Raw genomic sequence first — 23,156 nt, 5'->3', positions numbered from 1 at the left:
CTTTTTTCTTTTAAGGAACGAAAAACCAAAATTAAAAAAAATTGATTATTGGGTTGAAATTTTCAGGAATTCTTCAAAAAATGGTTTTTTTTTTCTGGAAAATTTTTACAATTTAGAAGAAAATTGCTTAAACAAAAATTGTTTGACTTAAAAAGATCTACCATTTGCATAATATTTTGTAATTTTTCAGAAAATCAAGAAAAATCAATTTTCATATTTTTCCAATTTTCTCGGAAACTATGGGGAATACTATTGGTGTTTTTATTTTTGCGTTAGATTTTCCGTAAAGGTGCCTAAAAAAAACTTAAATACCTTTTTGCCCTAAATTTCATATTAAGGGAGTTATGGGGGACTTTTGAATTTTTTTAGCCCAAAAATTTCGAAAAATTAAAATTTTCAAAACATCAAAAAACAAAATTACCACGAAGTACGGCATTAAATTACCATCAAAAAAACTTCATGACACTTTTTTCTAACTAAATCTAATGGCGCAATAAAAAATTTGAAAAATAAAATTACTCACAAATTGGGTCTAACTCAAAAAATGTCCTTGTAGCAAATATTTTAAAGGAGGAAAATAAGTAAGAATTATAATTATAATTTAAATTTCAATTTACCCTGTTTAAAATATAATCCCGTCACCTAGAGCTCAAAAATCCGTGTTTTTTTACAAATAAAAATTCATAACTTTGGCTGTATAGGTAGCGAAAAAATGAAATTTTGCATGTTAGCTCTTAATATATTGAGAATAACGCATCAATAAACAAATTTCGTTTTCCATATTTCCGAAGATAGCAACGCCGTTTTAAAGTTAAAAAATTGGTCAAATTCCTGTTGCTTACCAGAACTCAAATTTAAAGCCTTTAATTGACTTAACATTTTTAGGACATGGTCCTCCCCAAGGTCTAAGAATAAAATTATTATTTATTCCAAATGCCTGGAATATTATAAGGAAAATTAAATTTAAAAGTTTTTGGAATTAAAGATTGGAAATAAAAACTTATCCTGAAGCTTTAAAAAAAATATAAATTATTTGAAACGCGTGGAAATTGACCCTAAAGTGAAGGAATAAACAAGATTTTATTTCAAATGCCTGGAATAATATAAGAATATTCGAAAAATCCGGAAAATGTTAAAATTTGTTTCAAGAACTGCTAAGAAAAACTCATTTTAAAACATTTTTTGAAATAATAATAATTTCCCGAAATTGTCCGCGATTATTTTGGCTACAAATTGGTGTATTATTTCTGTTCAAAATGCCACAGTTTGTAAATGTTCTTTCATCGGTCTATATTACATTTATAATAATTTGACATAAAACACACTATATTGACATACAACGCGGATATATTAATATATGAAACTTTGCCCCCCCCCCGCCTAACCAGACTTAAGTACACCTAATAATTTGTGGTTTTTTGTAAGAATTCCTATATGGATTTTCACAGACAATAAGAACTATAGGGGCGAAGCGACTATACTCATTTTTATAGAGATTTTTAAATAAAATAATTGACCTACATTATGACTAAGAATTAATCCAAGATTTTTGTATTCAAGAACATTAGGAACTAAAGTAAGTCTTTAATTCTTAACTCATTCACGTAATAATATGTTTAAAAATACAGCCCTAATAATTTAAATAAACTGTTATAACCATTCTTAATTAACTTAACCCAAATTCATTCATTAATAATTTACGACCAGAAATACAACCGAAATTACAGCGGAATCGTGAAATAATTCCAAATTGGAAATATATAAATTAATATGTATGAGTACTTTGGGGGGTCGTAAAGCTCTCAGTTAAAGCTAAAACGTTCGGCTTGTTTACCATAATATATTCGAAAATCAATAGGTGGATTCACTCAAATAGAGCCTAAATCGTATTATCTCTTCTTTTGATAAACAACGTAGCGAGTACGTCAATTCGAATGCATCCACCGGAAGTTTCCCTTTTCAATCCGGTCCGATGCATATTATATTGAAACGAATTGTCATTAATTTGTACATAAATATTTACCCTGCAAATTATTATTTTACGGTGTGCAACTCTATAATAGGAATTTGAATAATGTTAATTGAACGCCGGAATTTCAGCTCAAAGTGAACGGGAATTTCTTGCTAAAAATTTAATCGAATTCCGAATTGACGGCGCCTATATGGCCTATAGAGAACTTCCAAATAATTAATATGACTTTTATCTAATCTCATGTCAAATTTATTACTGAACTTTGGGAGTTTATCTTCCTCCCGCCTCATCTTATCTACTCAGGTACTTTAAACTTCTTAATGCATTCTGGAAAAGTTTCTTTAACAACTATAAGTTTAAAAGTTAGTATGGCTTAGAGAATAATATTTGAATATTTAAACATTTAGTTGATTAATTTAGTCTCTAAAATAGCACTTAAGCAGGGTCTTTTTAACCTTGAATACGGCCTAAGTTAAGGTCGAAACGTTGGTTTTGCCTCTAAAAGGGAATTAATGAATTATATGCAAAATGCAATTCTTGCATGGCAAATTCGTCTGCTAATTACTAAATTGTTTTTTAAATGCGTAATTTTAATGGACATGACTAGCACTATATTAATTTGCTCACTGGAAAGGCTTTTTTTAGAACAAAAGACGATGAAAACTGGCTTAAATGGTTTTAATGCATAATTTTAATGGGCACGGTTAGCTTTTTAATAAGTCGCTGAAATAAGACCTGAATTTAAATGCATAATTTTAATGGAGATCACTTACTTTTTATTAATCTGCTCAAAAAAAAAAATTGTCTTAATAAAAACATAATTTCATTTAGTATGTTTATATGGAAAATGCAGTTCAGAAAATTAATTTTTATTAATTAACTTCAAGGGATACGAATATGTTTTGATTAATTCTTGCAAAAAATGAATTTATATTTTTTGCAAATTCTTTTGACGTAATTATTTGATATGACATAACACGACTAACTTTATTAATTTATTCAAAAAACATGATTTTCTTAATTTTTGAATAAAAAAGATTTTTTTCTCTGAAAGGCGTAACTTAATTAGTAATAAATCGATTAAGAATTTTGTCCCTAAACGTACCTTCTTGGCAAATTCCATAATTATGACATAATTAATTTGACATATAAATGACATAATTAATTTTTTTGAATGCATAATTTTAGTAGACACGAATAAGGTTTTATTAGTACAAGATTTTCTTAATTGAATTAAATTTAATGTTTTTATATGGCAAACTTATTTTTAAATTCATAACTTCAAGGGATTCGAATTTTTTGATTAATTTTTTAAAAAAGCGAATGTTTTTGTGTAGTTTATTTAGGATAAAAATGACGCCCTTAATTGGAAAATTCTATTGTCAGAATTGGATTTTTTTAATGCATAATTTAAATGGGTGTGAGTAACTTTTTGTTAATTTACCCAAACAAATTAGTTTTTTTCGATAAAAAACGTAATTTCCTTTAGGGAAAACCTGACTAATTTAACTGGATACAAATAATGTTATATTAATTGGTTCAAAAATACACAACTTTCTCTACCTAATCTGAAACCCTTAGGCATCCTTATACGGCAAAAAACATTGACTCAAAAAAATATATTTTTTTTTAGAGAAAAACGGACTGATCAATATAATTTATTTTAAAATACACACACAATTTCACTGGAAATAACGTTATAGCTCAAAAATACAAAATATTTTCCACTTAATTTGAAATCCTTAAACGTGTTTATCCGTCAAACTCCATGAATTTTATTTTTATTGCATAACCTAAATGGATATTTGCCTCAAAAAAAAATATTTTTTTAAAGAGAAATGTTAATTTCTTTAAGGCAAAACTGACTGATCGGCATAATTTCACTAACGTTATATTAATTTTCTCTAATAAAATACAAAAACCCTTAAGAGTGCTTATAAGGAAAATATAATTAACGCAATTTTCCTTAATGCATAACTTAAATGTAAACGACAAACTTTTATTTAATTTTCCCAAAAAAAAAACCCCAAGGTTTTTTCAGTGAAAACCTTCAACATTTCTCACCCTTTCCACCCTAATAACACAATTTTTTTCTGAATCAATTGGCCTCAATTTGTCCCGTGTGCTATAAATGCCCTGCCGAAAAATATTGATTGATTGTTTGTAATAAATTGGTAGTTAATAGACAATTAAGGGACCTATAGAATTAAATAATTTTTAATAAACGGAGCCAAAAGGCCAAAAAATAAAAATTTCTCTTAGCTCATCCAGGACCGATTCAAAATACCCGATAATCATGGATACAATGTACCTATTTCAACGATCGGTATATCGCCGGAAACTTCGAACGTTTTAATCGTACATTTATGCGATTTTCGATTCGTTAAACCGACGACGTCGGGAAACACAACAAAGGGCTTTTGCCGTTTTAGCATCATGCTGCGCCGAAATTGAACGGAGCCGGGAACCCTCGTAAATTCCTTATTTCGACATAAAATAATGCTTATCGCACGATCGTACCTTAACTGGTTTATCATCTTATTTGGCTCGAGCTGCGCCTGTAGTTTCTCATTTTCTGTGAGCATCAGCTCATTTCTGCCAACGTCATTTATTAACCTGAAACAAAACGAACTTTTAGGATAGTTTCAAAATTATTCATGAAAATCTTATAGGGAATTTTATGCTTAGAGCCTTAACCCGTAGCTACTACTGATGGGTCCTGAGGACTCATCAGTAGTAAATACGTAAGTTAATAACTGCTTATTAGTTTGAAAGTATCTAAATCGTTGTTTTTTTTTGCAAGGTATTTATCTATTTCACAAGAATAGGTACTAGTGGCCATAAGGTATAAGTTAATGGCGTCCAGTTCTAGGGCATTATCAGAAGATGCGTTAATCTTGCCTGGCCTTATTGGCCCTGCTCGTAATAATCCTCCACGTGAGCCTGTAGATGCTTGGAGTCTACTAATTTCTAATGAGATGATACAAAAGTTAGTTGATTTTATTCATTTGAAGATAACCTCCACCAGAGAAAACTATAAAAAGTCTAAAAGGTTTGCTCAGTCACAAACTAAATTTTGCCCTTCGTTTACTGAAAATACCAACATATGTAAAATCAAGGCGTTTTTTGGGTTGTTGTATTTTCAGTCCATCTTTAAATCTAATCATGAGACAAGCAGACCTATTTTCTTAGAGTCTAGCCAGATTTTCGTTTTTATTGAGCTGTCTCAGATTTGACAATGTAGAAACCCGAAAAGAAAGAGTAAAAACTGATAAGTTGGCCGCTGTAACGGAATTATTTGATGAGTTTGTAGCTAGATCAAAGTCATGTTATTCACCAGGAATTTACCTAACTGTAGACGAAATGCTTGTACCGTTTCGAGGAAGGTGTGGATTTCGGATGTATATTCCTGCCAAATATGGAATTAAAGTGCAGGTTTTGGCTGACGCTAAAATGCATTATCTCGTAGATGCAGAGATTTATGTCGGTTCCGAAATAAAAGTTGATGGTGCAAAAAAGCCTACATCATCAAATCCAACAAGAGTGGTTCTTAGGCTTGTGGAGTGTGTTAAAGGCACCAACAGAAACATTACCGGGGACAACTGGTACAGTTCAGTGGAATTCGTCGACGAGCTCAATAAAAACAGTTTGACGTACGTGGGAACCTTACGAAAAAATAAAAAATTTATTCTACCTAAATTTTTACCGAACCGAAAACGTGCAATTCATTCATCAACGTTTGGATTTACTTCTTCAACCACTATAGTGAGCCAAAAAAAAGTAAAAGCGTTATATTACTTTCTAGCATGCGTCATGACAGTTCTGTCAACGAAAGAACCAAAAAGCCGGAGATAATTCATTTTTGTAATAAAACAAAATCTGGAATTGACGCATTAGATGCGAAATGTGCCTTGTATTCAGTATCCAGAAGAACTAACCGTTGGCCAATGGCAATTTTTTTTGCTATATTGCAGGTGTAAATTCTTGAGTATTATACCAATTTGCATCAAAAGGTAAAGATATAAAACAATACTCATTTATCAAAACTCTTGGGAAGCAATTAATAGATGAACATTTGCGACTCAGAATGGCCAACAAGAAGGTGCACTCAAATGTACGAATCCTCATTGCTGAACTTTTGGGGGTTGTGAATCCAGTTTCTGAGCAGCCTCAAGTACCTCCTGAAAAAAGTAAAAGAAAAAGGTGTGCCATATGCCCCACCAACAAGGAAAGGAAAACTGCTATCCAGTGTGACATATGTAAGTTGCTGTAATATACCGTAATGTATTGTAATATACCTAAGTAATTTTAAATTTTTGAAAAAAAGTTTTTTTATTGATTTTATGGCAATTTTATTATTATGGGTCCTAAGGACCCATCAGTAGTACGTATGGTAATAAAAATGTGTCGGTAGTAGTTCAGGGTTAAAAAATAACGTGTGTCTACTATAACTAAAATTTTCATACATAAGAGTTGCACTATGCATAACTTCAACGAGTAACATTTTAATTACAAACCACGAGACAATTCTACTCTTGACACGTGTTTCGCTATCAGTGTTATCATCTTCGGGAGATCTTTATAACAGTTTTAATTTTAACAAAAATACATAACAAAATATTCTCTAAAAAAAATCATTAATAAATACCAATGAATTTTCATTATACAAAATACTGAAATAGTTGGAGCAGCTCCAATTATTCCCGTATTTATTTAGTTGGTTAGTCTGACATTAAATTTCACTACTAAGATTTTTGTTAATATTACTAATCCAATGCGTTAAACAAGGAGAGTGTTAAACAATGCGTTAATAAGGTAACTGTCAGTGAAAATTGTCTTTATATTCATTGACATGACATTTTCAGGTTAATTGAAATGTGAATTAATATAAACTAATATTTTAGTGGTGAATAAATAAATAAACGTATTGTTTTGAACAAAAATCTCCTTGGTGTTTACATTAACGTTTCGATAAATTAATTGTCATTGTCAAGGTGATTTTTACACAATTGTGCCGCGATAATTAAATAATAAAAAGTGGTTCGTATTTATTTAAATTATGCATTTTTCAAATAACTAAAATATATGTTTGTATTTTAAATGTTTTAATAAAAACACTGCAATAAATTGACACTGGGGATGCGTATAATCAAAATGCAAAAATTAGCACTTAATATTGTGCTCCTAAAGGTGGTTTTCGTAATTTACAGAGATAAATTATAATACACGTGCATTTAGTTAATGAAAAGTTATTCGTATACAATTAAGTTATGCTAATATTAAAAGTTAGTATATTTTTTAAATGAAATATTTTAACAAAAACTCACTATAAAAAATTCATTGATATTTATATTGAAGTTTCGATAAATATAGATCATTTTATTGTCACCCTCACTTCAATAGTTTTAAAATTCTACAGCAAAAAATTCCAATTGACATACCTTAAATTAATAAAAAATCATTGTTGCCCAATTAAATTATGCATTAAAACCTTATATAAATTTTCTATATTATATAAAGCTTCACTCAGTTAAAATTAATGGTGCTTAATGAAATACAAAAAAAAATTACCAAAACTTGCGTTTATACATAAATGCAATTTATAAAAAAAAATCGTTGGCATTTATATCGACGTTTCTATAAATGTATTGTTATCCTCAGATCAATATTTTCGCAATTCCACGGCGAATAATTACAATGCACACACTTTAAATTAATATAAAGTCATTCGTATCTATTAAAATTATGCATTTAAAACCTAATATATTTTTTTCAATTAAATATTTTAAAAAAAATAATTACGTAAAGCTTCATTCAGTTAACACGTAATGAAATTAATTAATACGAACATTTAATATTAAATTTGTGTGATAAATGTATTGTCGCCCTCAAGTCAAAAGCCTTGTAATTCTACAGCGAAAAATTACAATGCACAAATCTTAAATTAATAAACTGTTATTCGTGTCCAATTAAATTATGCACTGAAAACTTAATATATTTTTCTCAGTTAAATATTTTTATAAAAAATTACGTAAAGCTTTAGTCAGTTAACACAAGGGATCCGTAATTCAATATAAGAAAAAATTAACCAAAACCTGCGTTTAAACAATTTTAAAGTTGTAATATAAATAAAAATCATTCAGTGTATCGACATAATTAATTAATATGCTAAGATAATTGTTATATTTATCAGTTTACGCAATTTTGTAAAGTAAGTAAGTGCGATGTAGAAAAGTTGCTTTAGATAGTTTACAAAAAAATCTAGGACCTACCAAACAAAAAATGCAATTTATAAAAAAAAAAAACATTGAGATTTATATCGACGTCTCAATAAATATATTGTCATCCTCAGGTCAATATTTTTGCCATTTTAAAGCAAAAAATTACAATGCACACCTTAAATTAATAAAAAGTCATATGTATCCAATTAAATTATGCATTTAAACTACGTAAAGCTTTACGAAAACTCCTTTTTAAACCTTAAATCCGTGTCCATGTACGGGGTAAGTAAATGTATACATACAGCCCAACAATATTTTTAATTCCTTACTCTATATTAATTTAGAAATGAGTTCTCTTAGCAACATCTAAATTTATGTATGGCAAATTACATATAAAACCTCATAAATCATAGTAACTAAATAAAAAAAGGGTTTTATTTTTTTTGAATTAAGCAGAAATAAACTGAAATGCCTTACAATAGCGAAAAATTAATTAATTTAATATTAAAGGAAATAATAAACCGTTTAAGAGTTAAAGAAAAATTTTGTTGGGCGCCAAAAAGTATGAAAAATAGCATAAGAAGTATATGAAATCATCGACTTAGTTTCAAAACCATATATAGATTAATTATATTTACAATATTTAAACTTGTTATTTAGTGAAGTTACAAATATTGAGACATTTTCATTTTAATTAAATTTTTACAGAATTTAAGAAAGAAGAGATAGAAAGAAAAACATATAGGGTCTACCAATAAGAATGATATAAGTTTAAATTGCTAAAAAATAAAAACGAATTGGTTAATTTCTATGATTGATGTTTCATGTTGTAGTTTCTTTATAACATTATGTTTTAAACAAAATATCATTAAGATGTCCACCTCGGCTACGGCGGTAGACGTTTAGACGATGAACCCAATTTTCAATCACTTTTTCTAACAAGTTGGGCTGAATTTCGCAAATAACCCTAGTTATGTTAACTTTCAACTCATTGATGGTTTAAGGATTGTTAGAATACACCTTCGACTTCAGTTCGAAGTCTCCACCATCAATTGCAGGCCAAAGAAAGTTTGTTATCATGTCGCAGTACTTTGATTGACTGTCACAGTACGCCTCCCTGCATCCTCAAAAAAGTATGGACCACCGATAATTCCACCGACATGCAAACCACACCACACAGTCACTTTTAACGGGTGTAATGGCACCTGTACTAATTTCTGGGGATTGTTCTGACACCAGAAGCGGCAATTTTGCCATTAAGACAAAAATGGGCTTCATCTGAAAAGATGATTTGTTTCCCAAAATCGGCAATCAGTCGGTAAACGTTCTTCGCAAACCATGGTCAGCAGGCTTCAAGTCTTGAGTTAGAACCTTGATTTTATATGGATGTAGGCCTAATTCTTTCTTCAAAATGCTCCCGTTCAAACTTATTGCAAGCTCAGAAGGCCATCCACGATGGCCAAAATCTTCCCTAAGAGCACGATAACAGGCTCTAACCGATTGCGCATTTTCGTAATACCTTTTCACGACAGCTATACGTTGCTCTTGACTTAAACGATCCATGATGAAATGTCAAAGTATACTTAACACAACTGACGCTTGATCCGCGTTTTGACACATCACCATTTTGCGTTCATCGCCCACTAAACTTCTATCACTTCTATTGGTAGACCCATTATTATCAGTTATTAAACATCGATTATTGAGCTTAAAATTAGCTTCTGCTACCAGAAAACACGTTATTTAATTTCAAAATAATTATAGACATCTCAGATGGAAAATTTAGCAAAAATAGATTTTAAATAAAACTTTGAAAAATCAAAAAATTGTTTATTTTACACTGAGCCAATTACAAACTATTTCAACTTTTAAATAATCACATTTTAAAGCTTTAAAATAGGAACATGTTGGGCGCCAAAAAGCATAGTCATTTTTTTTTAATAAACACTAAAATAATAAAATTAATTATTTCCTACCAGGTTATCTATTATTTAAATATGGTCTGTTATCTAGTACTTAAATAAATATACGAAAATTACCGTAAAAGTTAATGTAAAAATACCTATTTCTTTGGACTGAAATTTATTTCGGAAAACTCAAGCTTTAAATGATATTGTTGGGCGCCAAAAGATAAATCGTTGACGAAGTGTGGCTGTTCCCAAATGGATTAACTGCTTAAAAATTCTACGTGCAATCGATTGGGAAGGGGGAGAAGTTAAGATTCCTCGCAATGTCACATCGCCTTAAGACTTCTTTGTTCTTTAACAGTTCCGAAATAAGTTTTCTAATCTCCCGAGGCACTGTTTTCGCTCAGCCCGACTCAAAATGATTTAAGACACTCGAGAATTAACTTTGTACTTTGCAAAACGAACTTTTACGTTAAATATCAACAATTTTGTTGCTTTTAAATTAGTTTTATTTTTAGGTTGTGTTTACGTTACATAAATAATTTTCGTAGGGCAGTTTTGCGACCTCATCATGCATATTGTACGAGTAAATAAACATAAACGTGTATTTTATCGATTAAGCAAACAATTGTTACAGTCGGGGAGGGCACAGCGTTAAATGAACTGCTTGAAAGGGTGAAAATTGACAAAAATCTTTGATATAAATTGAGAGAAACTGTAATAAATCAAGCGGAACGAGCTAAAGTCATTTCATTATAGCCGGCTCCGAGTGCGACGCTACATCAAACCAGGTGAACGTTATACAAAGAAAGGCAGAAGATATAATAGAAATATAATCTTGAAATACCGAACAAAGGGTCATATCAAAAATAAAAGAACACCGAGTTGAGCATTATAGAATAAAGCCGCTACATTCGTCGGAAATAAATCAGCTTTTTTCACCGGCAACGGATCGTTTCTCTACTGGCTGCATCCAGTTATTTTGATGAATTAGGGAGGTCAATGGAATTTGCCATGTAAGCACGTTTAAGGGATAACCTTTCCTCGGCTTGGCCCTTAAGATATTACGTCTTTCGCCCTTTTTCGGTGAATTAATAAAACGTTATTCGTATCCATTACGGTTATGCCTCAAAAAAAATTAATTATGTCAATGGATTCGACCTTGAAAACATTGCGTTTAAGCCAGTTTAGCCATTAACAAATTACTTTCTTCATCCAGAATAAGCAGAAGTGACTCAAAAGTGATTCGTATCCATTTAAGTTATGCATAAGAAAGTTAATTTTACATCTGAACCAAGTTTTCTTACATAAGCAATTAATTGTAATTAAACTAGTTCTATGGTTGGAATCTTTGGTGTGAAACTTAAATCACGAGACCAAAACTCAACCAATGGTTTTGTAATTGACTCAATATGAAATAAACTAATTTTTTATTGTGATTTTTAATTCATTTCCATTTTTGTAATGCCTCGTTCTCTAAATTTACCAACTTAATAATAAATAAAATAATTATACTTTAAGTTCTTAAATAAATATAGGTTGACTTACAACCTTCTTCATGCGAAAGACGGCAAAAAGTCCTTTAGACCTTTGTTCTTTTTCGGCTCAATTTCATTAAATTTAGCTAAATTTTTGAAGACCTCTAATATCAAAATCGCTTTCAAAACCGCGAATAATTTAAAAAAACAGTTAGTGAGCGTGATAGACAAGGCAAATGTCTTTTCGAAATCAGGGGTTTACTCTTTGAAATGTGGGGATTGTGACGCTGTATATATTGGCCAATCTGGAAGAAAAATTTCTACACGCGTTAAAGAACATGTAGCGTTGTTTGAGAAATTTAAAAATACAGACGTCCGTGATATAAAGTCAGCGTTTGCGAATCACCTGTTAGCTTCCACACATCACTTTTCTCCAGAGGTCGGAGCTGAAATACTTCATGAATGCCCTAAAGGGAAAAAGCTTGACCTTCTGGAGAGGATGGAAATTACTAAAGCCAAGAAGAGTCCTGTTCTTGTAATAATCTTTAATAACAAATAACCTTATTTGTAATAATCTTATTTAATCAATTTTATATTTACATAATCTCTTCCAACTGAACTAAGTTTAATATTGTGTTGAATGCCTTGGCTTAACAACAAATGTTTTGAACTTCTCCTCAGTGTTCCGGTAGCCCATAGGTTATAGTCTCTGGCTTGTAAGCTTGTTGTCGCGGGTTCGATTCCCAATAGGTGTGATATTTTACAATTTTTTATATTTTTTGGTTGTAAATAACTGTATAGTCATCCTAACCTTAAATGTATGTTTATTTACTGTTTTGCCAACATTAGTGGCTTTTTAAGGTTTTAGTCTTTTTAATGTCCTCTTTTTTTCTTTCAAGACCAATTATTATTGTTTTAGGCCTGATGATGCTCTGAATAGAGCGAAACACGTGTAGCTTTAAGTAAATGTTGTGAGACCGTGACTTTGTGTTTTTCATTGTTTTTCGTCTGTTGAATACGTCGGTCTTTTTGTGAAAAATGGATGAGATTTTCTTATTTGAAATTAAAATAACGTGTGTTTCCCATAGAAGAATTTTTAAAATTATCTTTTAATAATCGATGATTAAATAATATGTGAAAATATATTTTTATTTCTGTTTGATGCTCAAATATTATCAATCTGGGTGAAAAAAGAGCCAAAAATAATACAACTCCTTTCAATATTTTTCACGCTACTAATTAACAAATTATTATTAAGCCACATATGGTTTTAAAACAAACAACTTTTTGGCGCCCAACAGAAATGTTTTTCTTAACTCTTAAATGTTTTAATATTGTCTTGAATAATAATTTAATTGGTTTCTGACTCGAAGTACCGAAAATGCCTAAAAAACAACTAAAATATTTGCCTATGATGTAAAAAACTTTTTTCAGTTTAATTCTGCTTAACTCAAAAATAAAATATTGAAAAGCGCATTTCTTAACTAGTTAGCTGTGATTTATGTGTAATTTTCTATAAATATATTTAGGAGAATTTATTTCTAAATTTCCGCAGAGTAAGGAGTTAAAAATATTGTTGTCAAATAATATCGGCCACGGATTATAAGGATTTAATATTTAAGGAGTCTCTAGTGTCAATTTCGTCTTAGATAGATGAAGATAGTTAGATTTTTTGCCGGAAATATTGACCTGATATAAATACTAATGATTTTTATTGACTGAACTTTTTTTCGGAGCATTTAATATTATAACACAAGTTCGCTAACATTTAAAACACAAACATATATATAGTTTGCAAAAATGCATAATTTAAATAAATACGAATAACTTTTCATTAATTTAAGCATTTCCATTTTAGATTATCGCTGTACAATTGTGTAAAAAACACAACTTAAACAATGACATATAATTTATCGAAACGTCAATGTAAACACGAAGGAGATGTTTTATTTATTGACCACTGGAATATTATTTATTTACATTTAAATTAATCCGCAAATGCCAATTGAATTCAAATTTATTATAAAGCCTTGCCTATTATATCATTAAAGCGTCGTCTAGTATGTGCAGAAAACCCAAGTAATTCATACGCCACTTAGACATTCAAGTTTTGTACATGAATAGAATAAAGATGAGTATAATTACACTTATCAACAGTTATCTCTCTTTAACCTCAAAACCTATCTTATTAAGTCTCTTCATTAAACGTATTGGATTAGTAATACTAACAAAAATCTTAGTAGTGAAATTTAATGTCAGACTAACCAAACATTTACTAAATAAATACGGGATTAATTCCAGCTACTCCAACTGCAAGTTGATTGATGCACCCTTTCCAGAACCGACATCCCAAAATGGAGTAATAAAATATATTAAATTTCATTTAAATCGCGTGTCAGCCAGACCCAGACTCCGAGGTGAACTGCTCTTATAAATCTCCATCTGATGTGAATTATGACTTTCTTCGACGTAGTCAAACCGAACGCGATGACATTTATAACATTTTTCATTATTAAGTCATTATGCGAATCCCTCAGTTCTTCCCCTTTTTGAGGTGTCTTTCAAGCGTGATTTATATAACATCAAAAAGACTTGACTTTGAAATCATGCTTTTCTTATGCGGTTTGATTTTCTATAATCGTCATGATTCATTTTATTGTGATGCCAAGAAACTCCCCATTAACCATTGGTAAAATCAAATATCCATCCCTAAATGTTTGGGAATTATTTTAGAAATTTATTTTTTGATCCATAAGGGATCTATAAACAAAATCCTGTGGGATATTGTATGAATATAGTGGATCCGATATTCTCGATCGGGCAAACACGGATTACGCGAGCGGTTGATTTAATAAAATCCTCCCCATTAAATGTCAAGAGATATCAAAGTTGAAGTGACAAATAAATAATTGAACAGCGAAATAGAAATAAAAGGGGAAAATCGATCGTCGCGTCGGTCCTAAAAATAAATACGATTTTTTTTTTGTTTTAATTTAAAACGAGGATGTGCATTAATTGGATCTTCTGATATGAAATGATGATTAGAAAAAAAAAACGAGAGGGGTATTGAATCGTGACCGTGTAGGTTCATTTACGTAACATAATACATCTGTGTCACGGAGTTTTATTGATCAAGTGGACCTATTTCCCTTTGTTTCTACTCTTTATTTACACAGACATGCAATAACTTCTGGCAGACAGAGCACCACGCAATTATGAAAACTTTGCTTGCGTTTACATAGTATGTTGCTGCTTTTTTAACCGTGAATTTCAGCGGATTTTGTCAACAATGTCGACGTTACTTCAACCTTGTTACCACGCTTATGAAACGTTTTATTTGGCCAGATTTTCGGCTTACGCAATCAGACTAGGGGAGACTGTTATTGGAGATAAAATCAGACAAGGTTTTTAAATCCTGATAAATAAATACTTCAAGTATAAATTAGATATTCTCTAAGAACCATGCATACATAAATTACTTTAAAAAATAATTAATAAAAAAGTAAAATTTTAATATTTTTACCTATATAAGACTCAATAATTATGCAGGGTCATGATAAAATAACATGGTTATCGTATGCATGGACTCAAGCTGCACGCATTTAAATGAAATGCCATAGAAACAAAGACAATTCCCATGCATGAAGACAAACTACTTAACTTAATGCTCACGTGCTTATAAAATGCCCGTTACAAGGGATTTTACGAAATCGCACCCTCAAAGCCTAATGGGCTTATTGATATGAAACTAGGGATATAAAATACACATAAACCAGCACCATCGAGGTGCTATAATGTTTTGTTTTGGGGGAAGTAGTTGCAGCTAAACTTGAAATGATATTTCCATTGGCTTCTGGCCCAAGAAACCCTATTACTTTTTGTTTCTTGTTCATCGGCTATCGTAATGAACGCCGATAGAGGGTTTTATGGTCCTTATATTTGTTATATATAATTTTACTGTTTCTCGATTCCCTTTTGAGCAGGCGCTTCTAAAAGGATATATTCTATAGTCAAAGGCTTTATGGCCATAATACCTATAAATTTCTACTAGTACCTTTATACTACCTGAGATATCGCATTTTTGGAGCCCATTTTTGGCCTCAAAAAAAAGGTCGAAAAAATACTCGATTTCTTAGTTCTGCTCGGATTCCCTTAGAACCCGATATTTTCGTGATCTACTTGATGAGAGCAATCCGCTGGTACAGTTAGTTCAAACTCGAAAAAAATCAATTTTTGGTGAAAAATTCGATACGGGGGGGTATACCCTAAAAATGAGAAATCCCAAACTTTGGAGGTCCATATCTCGGCTTCTATGGGCCCTATCGGGAAAATTCCAACGGTTTTGACTTAGTTTCGTCCTTCTGAATCCAACGAGACCACCCGCAAGGTCGTAGCTCCCATAATAGCTGAGATCTCGCATTTTTGTAGCCCATTTTTGGGCTCAAAAACGGGGTAGAAAATTGACTTTTTTCCGAATTTTCAAAGTGCTATAATTCCACTTGTTCTGGTCGAATTCCGTTATAATCCGGTGTTTTCGTAATGTAGGTGATGGGAATAAGCCCCTGATAGGGGTTTCTATAGCTATTTTCGGATTTAAAGAAAATCGATTTTTCGCATTTTCAAAGTGCTATAACTCCCTTAGTTTTTCTCGAAACTCATTATAACCCGGTGTTTTCGTGTTGTAGGTGATGGGAACAAGCCGCTGGTATAGTTAGTTCAAATTCGAAAAAAATCAATTTTTGGTGAAAAATTCGATACGGGGGGGTATACCCTAAAAATGAGAAATCCCAAACTTTGGAGGTCCATATCTCGGCTTCTATGGGCCCTATCGGGAAAATTCCAACGGTTTTGACTTAGTTTCGTCCTTCTGAATCCAACGAGACCACCCGCAAGGTCGTAGCTCCCATATTAGCTGAGATCTCGCATTTTTGTAGCCCATTTTTGGGCTCAAAAACGGGGTCGAAAATTGACTTTTTTCCGAATTTTCAAAGTGCTATAATTCCACTTGTTCTGGTCGAATTCCGTTATAATCCGGTGTTTTCGTAATGTAGGTGATGGGAATAAGCCGCTGATAGGGTTTTCTATAGCTATTTTCGGGTTTAAAGAAAATCGATTTTTCGCATTTTCAAAGTGCTATAACTCCCTTAGTTTTTCTCGAAACTCATTATAACCCGGTGTTTTCGTGTTGTAGGTGATGGGAACAAGCCGCTGGTATAGTTAGTTCAAATTCGAAAAAAATCAATTTTTGGTGAAAAATCCGATACGGGGGGGTATACCCTAAAAATGAGAAATCCCAAACTTTGGAGGTCCATATCTCGGCTTCTATGGGCCCTATCGGGAAAATTCCAACGGTTTTGACTTAGTTTCGTCCTTCTGAATCCAACGAGACCACCCGCAAGGTCGTAGCTCCCATATTAGCTGAGATCTCGCATTTTTGTAGCCCATTTTTGGGCTCAAAAACGGGGTCGAAAATTGACTTTTTTCCGAATTTTCAAAGTGCTATAATTCCACTTGTTCTGGTCGAATTTCGTTATAATCCGGTGTTTTCGTAATGTAGGTGATGGGAATAAGCCCCTGATAGGGGTTTCTATAGCTATTTTCGGGTTTAAAGAAAATCGATTTTTCGCATTTTCAAAGTGCTATAACTCCCTTAGTTTTTCTCGAAACTCATTATAACCCGGTGTTTTCGTGTTGTAGGTGATGGGAACAAGCCGCTGGTATAGTTAGTTCAAATTCGAAAAAAATCAATTTTTGGTGAAAAATTCGATACGGGGGGGTATACCCTAAAAATGAGGAATCCCAAACTTTGGAGGTCCATATCTCGGCTTCTATGGGCCCTATCGGAAAAATTCCAACAGTTTTGACTTAGTTTCGTCCTTCTGAAGCCAACGAGACCATCCGCAAGGTCGTAGCTCCCATAATAGCTGAGATCTCGCATTTTTGTAGCCCATTTTTGGGCTCAAAAACGGGGTCGAAAATTGACTTTTTTCCGAATTTTCAAAGTGCTATAATTGCACTTGTTCTGGTCGAATTCCGTTATAACCCGGTGTTTTCGTGTTGTAGGTGATGGGAATAAACCCCTGATAGGGGTTTCTATAGCTATTTTCGGGTTTAAGGAAAATCGATTTTTCGCATTTTCAAAGTGCTATAACTCCCTTAGTTTTTCTCGAAACTCATTATAACCCGGTGTTTTCGTGTTGTAGGTGATGGGAACAAGCCGCTGGTATAGTTAGTTCAAATTCGAAAAAAATCAATTTTTGGTGAAAAATTCGATACGGGGGGGTATACCCTAAAAATGAGAAATCCCAAACTTTGGAGGTCCATATCTCGGGTTCTATGGGTCCTATCGGGAAAATTCCAACGGTTTTGACTTAGTTTCGTCCTTCTGAATCCAACGAGACCATCCGCAAGGTCGTAGCTCCCATAATAGCTGAGATCTCGCATTTTTGTAGCCCATTTTTGGGCTCAAAAACGGGGTCGAAAATTGACTTTTTTCCGAATTTTCAAAGTGCTATAATTCCACTTGTTCTGGTCGAATTCCGTTATAATCCGGTGTTTTCGTAATGTAGGTGATGGGAATAAGCCCCTGATAGGGGTTTCTATAGCTATTTTCGGGTTTAAAGAAAATCGATTTTTCGCATTTTCAAAGTGCTATAACTCCCTTAGTTTTTCTCGAAACTCATTATAACCCGGTGTTTTCGTGTTGTAGGTGATGGGAACAAGCCGCTGGTATAGTTAGTTCAAATTCGAAAAAAATCAATTTTTGGTGAAAAATTCGATACGGGGGGGTATACCCTAAAAATGAGAAATCCCAAACTTTGGAGGTCCATATCTCGGCTTCTATGGGTCCTATCGGGAAAATTCCAACGGTTTTGACTTAGTTTCGTCCTTCTGAATCCAACGAGACCACCCGCAAGGTCGTAGCTCCCATAATAGCTGAGATCTCGCATTTTTAGGACCCATTTTTGGGCTCAAAAACGGGGTCGAAAATTGACTTTTTTCCGAATTTTCAAAGTGCTATAATTCCACTTGTTCTGGTCGAATTCCGTTATAATCCGGTGTTTTCGTAATGTAGGTGATGGGAATAAGCCCCTGATAGGGGTTTCTATAGCTATTTTCGGGTTTAAAGAAAATCGATTTTTCGCATTTTCAAAGTGCTATAACTCCCTTAGTTTTTCTCGAAACTCATTATAACCCGGTGTTTTTGTGTTGTAGGTGATGGGAACAAGCCGCTGGTATAGTTAGTTCAAATTCGAAAAAAATCAATTTTTGGTGAAAAATTCGATACGGGGGGGTATACCCTAAAAATGAAAAATTCCAAACTTTGGAGGTCCATATCTCGGCTTTTATAAGAGCTCTCGGGAAAATTCCAACGGTTTTATCTTAGTTTCGTCGTTCTGAATCCAACAAAACCATCCGCAAGGTTGTAGCTTTTACGATAGTCGAGATATAGCATTTTTGATGCCCATTTTTGGCCTCAAAAACGAGGTCAAAAAGTGACAATTTCCGAAATTTCAAAGTGCTCTCATTCCGGTATTTCTGATCGAATCCTGTTATAACCCGGTATTTCGTGATCTACTTGATGAGAACAATCCGCTGGAATAGTTTGTTCGAATTCGAAAAAAAAAATTTCTGAAAAAAATCCAAACTTGGGGGTATACCCGAAATCTTCTACAAGAGCTATCGGGAAAATTCCAACGGTTTTCTCTTAGTTTCGTCTTTCTGAATCCAACGAGACCATCTAAAAAGGAAGGTCGTACCTTTTATATTAGCTGTGATATTGCATTTTTAGAGTCAATTTTTCGGCTTAAAAACAAGGTCGAAAAATGATATTTTTCCAAAGCTCCAATTGCTCTTATTTCGTTAGATCTGCTCATATCCCGTGAAAGAAATATCAATAAAAAGGATTCAGAACTTGTCTATATTTATTCAATTCTTTTTTCATTCAAAATTACTTACATACTCTTCGGCATATTCCAATTAAAAGGGTAATAGAAAAAAGGCACCCCTTTCCTTCCCCGGGGGGTAAACGTTAAAAGGCGCAGAGCTATATTAAATTTTAGACGAGGGCGATGTTTATCATATCGATTTTGTAATCAAACGTGTAATTATTATTATAAATTAATAAAAGCAGCCCAGGTATTGCATACATATTTTTTAATTTTGTCGGCGCTTATTTAATGTATATTTCAGCACAATTATTACGTCATTGCGATTACTACTTTTTTTTGTGTGTTAAATAATGAATCAATTATTTCAAAAATCCCACACGAATGGGGATGATTACGTCAACGTATTCCGCATAATAAGTACAAGTAATAGAAATACCGAAATTTCACTCAAAAATTATATTTCATGAGGATTCTAGATCGTCTTTTAAAAAAAGAACCGCTATTGGTTGACATGTGTGTTGTAAATGACGTGATAAAAAAAACAAATTTAAAATGATCAAGGAACAATGGAGTGAGGTAGAAAAGTCCATATTCTTCTTTTTCAATAGGTTTCATTTTTTGGCATTTCAGACTCACGTATTGGAGACCATTGTTATGAAATAACATACACACGCAATTTTGAAATGATCCAATCAATAATGAAATGAGGTAGAAATTACAAAAAAAAATCAATAACTTATTCTTAAGCATGGAAACTCACCTGAGAGCCGAAGAATCATTAACGATCGTAATGGAATTACGGCTGAGGCATGTAGTGATGCCAATGACGTAATAAAAAGGCAATTTTAAAATGATGGTAATGATAAAGAAAGGAAGCCTTGCTTTAATTGCAAAAACTCTCCATGTCTTTCTCCATGGACCAGGATGTGTTTTTTACCCTTTCCCTTAATGAGGTCGTTTTAAGAAGCGTAGTAAATTACTCAAATGGCCGCCTACACGCCAGCTAAATAACCAGTAAAACTTTTTATCACGAGGGACTTTATTTTGTATTTTTCCTAGTTTGTATAGACGTATCATTAGGGGTGTGTTTTTTTTCTAACAAAGGGTTGCTAAACATAACCGCGGTAAATGGGCTTTTTACCGGAGTGAAGTTTTTACGATGACCCAAATCTTGTGTCTTTTTTGCTCCCCTTTTAAATTGATACAAAAGTTCCTTCAGTCACTTCATATAAACTCATTTATATCACAAAAGTTCGGAGTTATGATATTGAGTTATCCCGGATCTGGTAAACTTTCAGCATTTATTATCTCTGTTCATGCGAATGAAAAAAAACTTCGTAAAATAATCTTTATGCGGCGTGTTTAAGATTTCTTTACCGGATTCCAGTTGGATGTACTCAGCCTCGTTGTTATTTGACAGGATGAATAAATTCACGGTTTATTTATGTCTTGAAGGTTTTAAAGCGTCATAGAACTCCATCAAGAAGGGCGCCAAATTAAAAATAATAAACCCCAAAATTAACTATGTCGTCATTAACTAATTAAAAGCAAACAAATCCCGTTAAATGCTCGTCTAAAGGTCATAAATATTTGGATTCATTAGGCATATACTTGGCTCTCTCCAAATTCTCCGTAAATATTATGGTCGATTTCCAGCGAAAAAAAAACTTTCAATTTTAAAAACAACAATAAACCGAGGAAAAAAATCTTAATTTATAATGACCGCTTATGTGGTAAATAAACTGTGGGATAAAAAGATCAGCAGGCAATTACTTATGCCTGCTTGTTTGGAAACATCGTCAAAGTGAACCTGAAAATATTTTGATATGCCTTGTAAGCCGATTATTCAACCGATAATGACATAAAAAAACACATATATATATTTCTTTTGGTGAAAAAACCACGTCATTTAAACAAGAATAACGCTACATTTAACCTTAACAAAAAAAAAAGGTAAAACGGTGAACGTGAATGCAATATTATTTTAAGCTATGTATCTAGGACACTACTATGTAAAAAATCGATAAGGTAAAGCGAGAGAGAGAAATAACTAAAACTGATGGGCTAAGTTTCTAACCCCAAGGGTTTATGAATATGTATGCTTGTGAATCATTTAAATTATTTCTTTTTTTTTTCTGGAAATAGAATTTTTAAGGCGGTCGTATTTATTATTTAGGTACATGCGCGGACCTTCCTCTTCCCCAAAAAAAAGTCCGTCAAAAGTAACTGCATTTACATAGAGGAATTAAAGTCGTTTCGTTATTTTGGTTTATAAAATTATTTAAATAAATGGTTTTTTACGTAGGCATATTTATGTAACTCAATTTTAATAAGAATATTTATACTCAAAAAGACTCGTAAAAAAAATTACAGGGTTTACAATAAAATGTCTCGCTTAAAGAAAAGAATTGATTTTTACCAAAGGCGTTCATAAGGGATTCACAAGGGAACCACTGCATTTTTCTAAAATAAATTTTATTTTTTTAATTTCTGTTTAGTTTTGAGCAAATGTGTATTTCTGAGTTATTTTTATTTCTATATCTTATTTGGTATCACTATTATTTTTTGTACATCTTAATGTATTTCCTTTTTTTTCTATATTTTATTTAAGTTTGATATTCCATTATTACACTATAAAATATTTACGTGTATGAAAAGTATATCGTATCCTACACAGTGGCATATACCGTGTGGTGACTTTAACTGGAATAAATTCAGTTTAAACTAATCAAATTTTATCTCGCAAAATTCCTGAGACCCGTCGATTTTTGTTTATTTTTTTTCACATTTCAAGATAGTTTTTATATTGGGTCCAAATTAACTCAAACTTTTTTTTTTCATATGGAAAGCCACTTTTTTTAAACTCTCATTAAAAAGAGGCCTTTTTCCTGATTAAATTGCCCTATATACTTTTGTGATTATCTAAAGGAGAAATACGAAAAAAAAATAAAAACCATTAAATTATTAAAAGCCTCGAACTATTTTGTATTGGTAAATTTTTGGCGTGTTTGTTTATTTTATTGGTATCGAGACATTTCTTGACATTGTTGTAGTGTTAAAGTGAATTTCAACCAATTGTTAAGTAAGTTAACTTATATTGAAAAAATGCCTTATTTATCCCAATCCCACAAGATTGAAATCTTAATGATGACTGGTTGTGGAGACAGAAGTCGTACTCAGCTAGAGGTTGTCCACTTATTCAGGCAGAAATATCCAGGTTTGCCACCTATTAACCAAGGTACGGTTAGTCAAATCGAAAGCAAATTTCGAGAAGTTGGGCACGTGAGGGATGTTTCAAGACAAAGGTCTTCTAAAATCGATAAAAACACCCAATAAAATGTGTTGTTAGCGATGGAAGAAAATCCTGTAACTGCAACCAGAAGAGTAGCTCGCGAAAACTCTATTCATCATAAATCTGTGCAAAAAATTTTAAAAAGTGCAAACAAACGACCTTATAAAATGCAACCCGTTTAAGAGTTATTGGAAGACGATCCAGATCGCAGAGTTCAGTTCTGGCAATTAATGATGACCGCCATTGACAAAAATTGCATATCTTCGGAGTGGATTCTTTTTTCTGATGAGGCTACATTCACCCTAAATGGCCATGTTAATAAGCAGAACTGTCGCTACTGGTCCGACGAGAACCCACACTGGGTAAGGGAAACTAATACACAATATCCCCAGAA

At 32.3% G+C, this 23,156-nt stretch overlaps 1 protein-coding gene across 3 annotated transcripts in view; it reads right to left on the bottom strand.

Annotated features, from left to right (window-relative positions):
• LOC126748280 (small conductance calcium-activated potassium channel protein) overlaps positions 1-23,156 on the bottom strand; it is a 102,970-nt gene that overhangs the window by 77,187 nt on the left and 2,627 nt on the right. For 2 of the 3 annotated variants that reach the window (XM_050457398.1, XM_050457400.1), the window contains exon 2: positions 4,493-4,588. The exons of the other annotated variant lie outside the window; for it this stretch is intronic. The gene's annotated coding sequence lies outside the window, so the exon portion shown is untranslated. The remainder of the gene's footprint in view (positions 1-4,492; positions 4,589-23,156) is intronic. 3 annotated transcript variants of the gene reach the window in all.

Source organism: Anthonomus grandis, chromosome 22 (genome assembly GCF_022605725.1).
Source record: "Anthonomus grandis grandis chromosome 22, icAntGran1.3, whole genome shotgun sequence".
Taxonomy (NCBI): Eukaryota; Metazoa; Arthropoda; class Insecta; order Coleoptera; family Curculionidae; genus Anthonomus; species Anthonomus grandis.
Note: the sequence above shows the minus strand (reverse complement) of the source record. Positions and strands in the feature narration are given on the sequence as shown.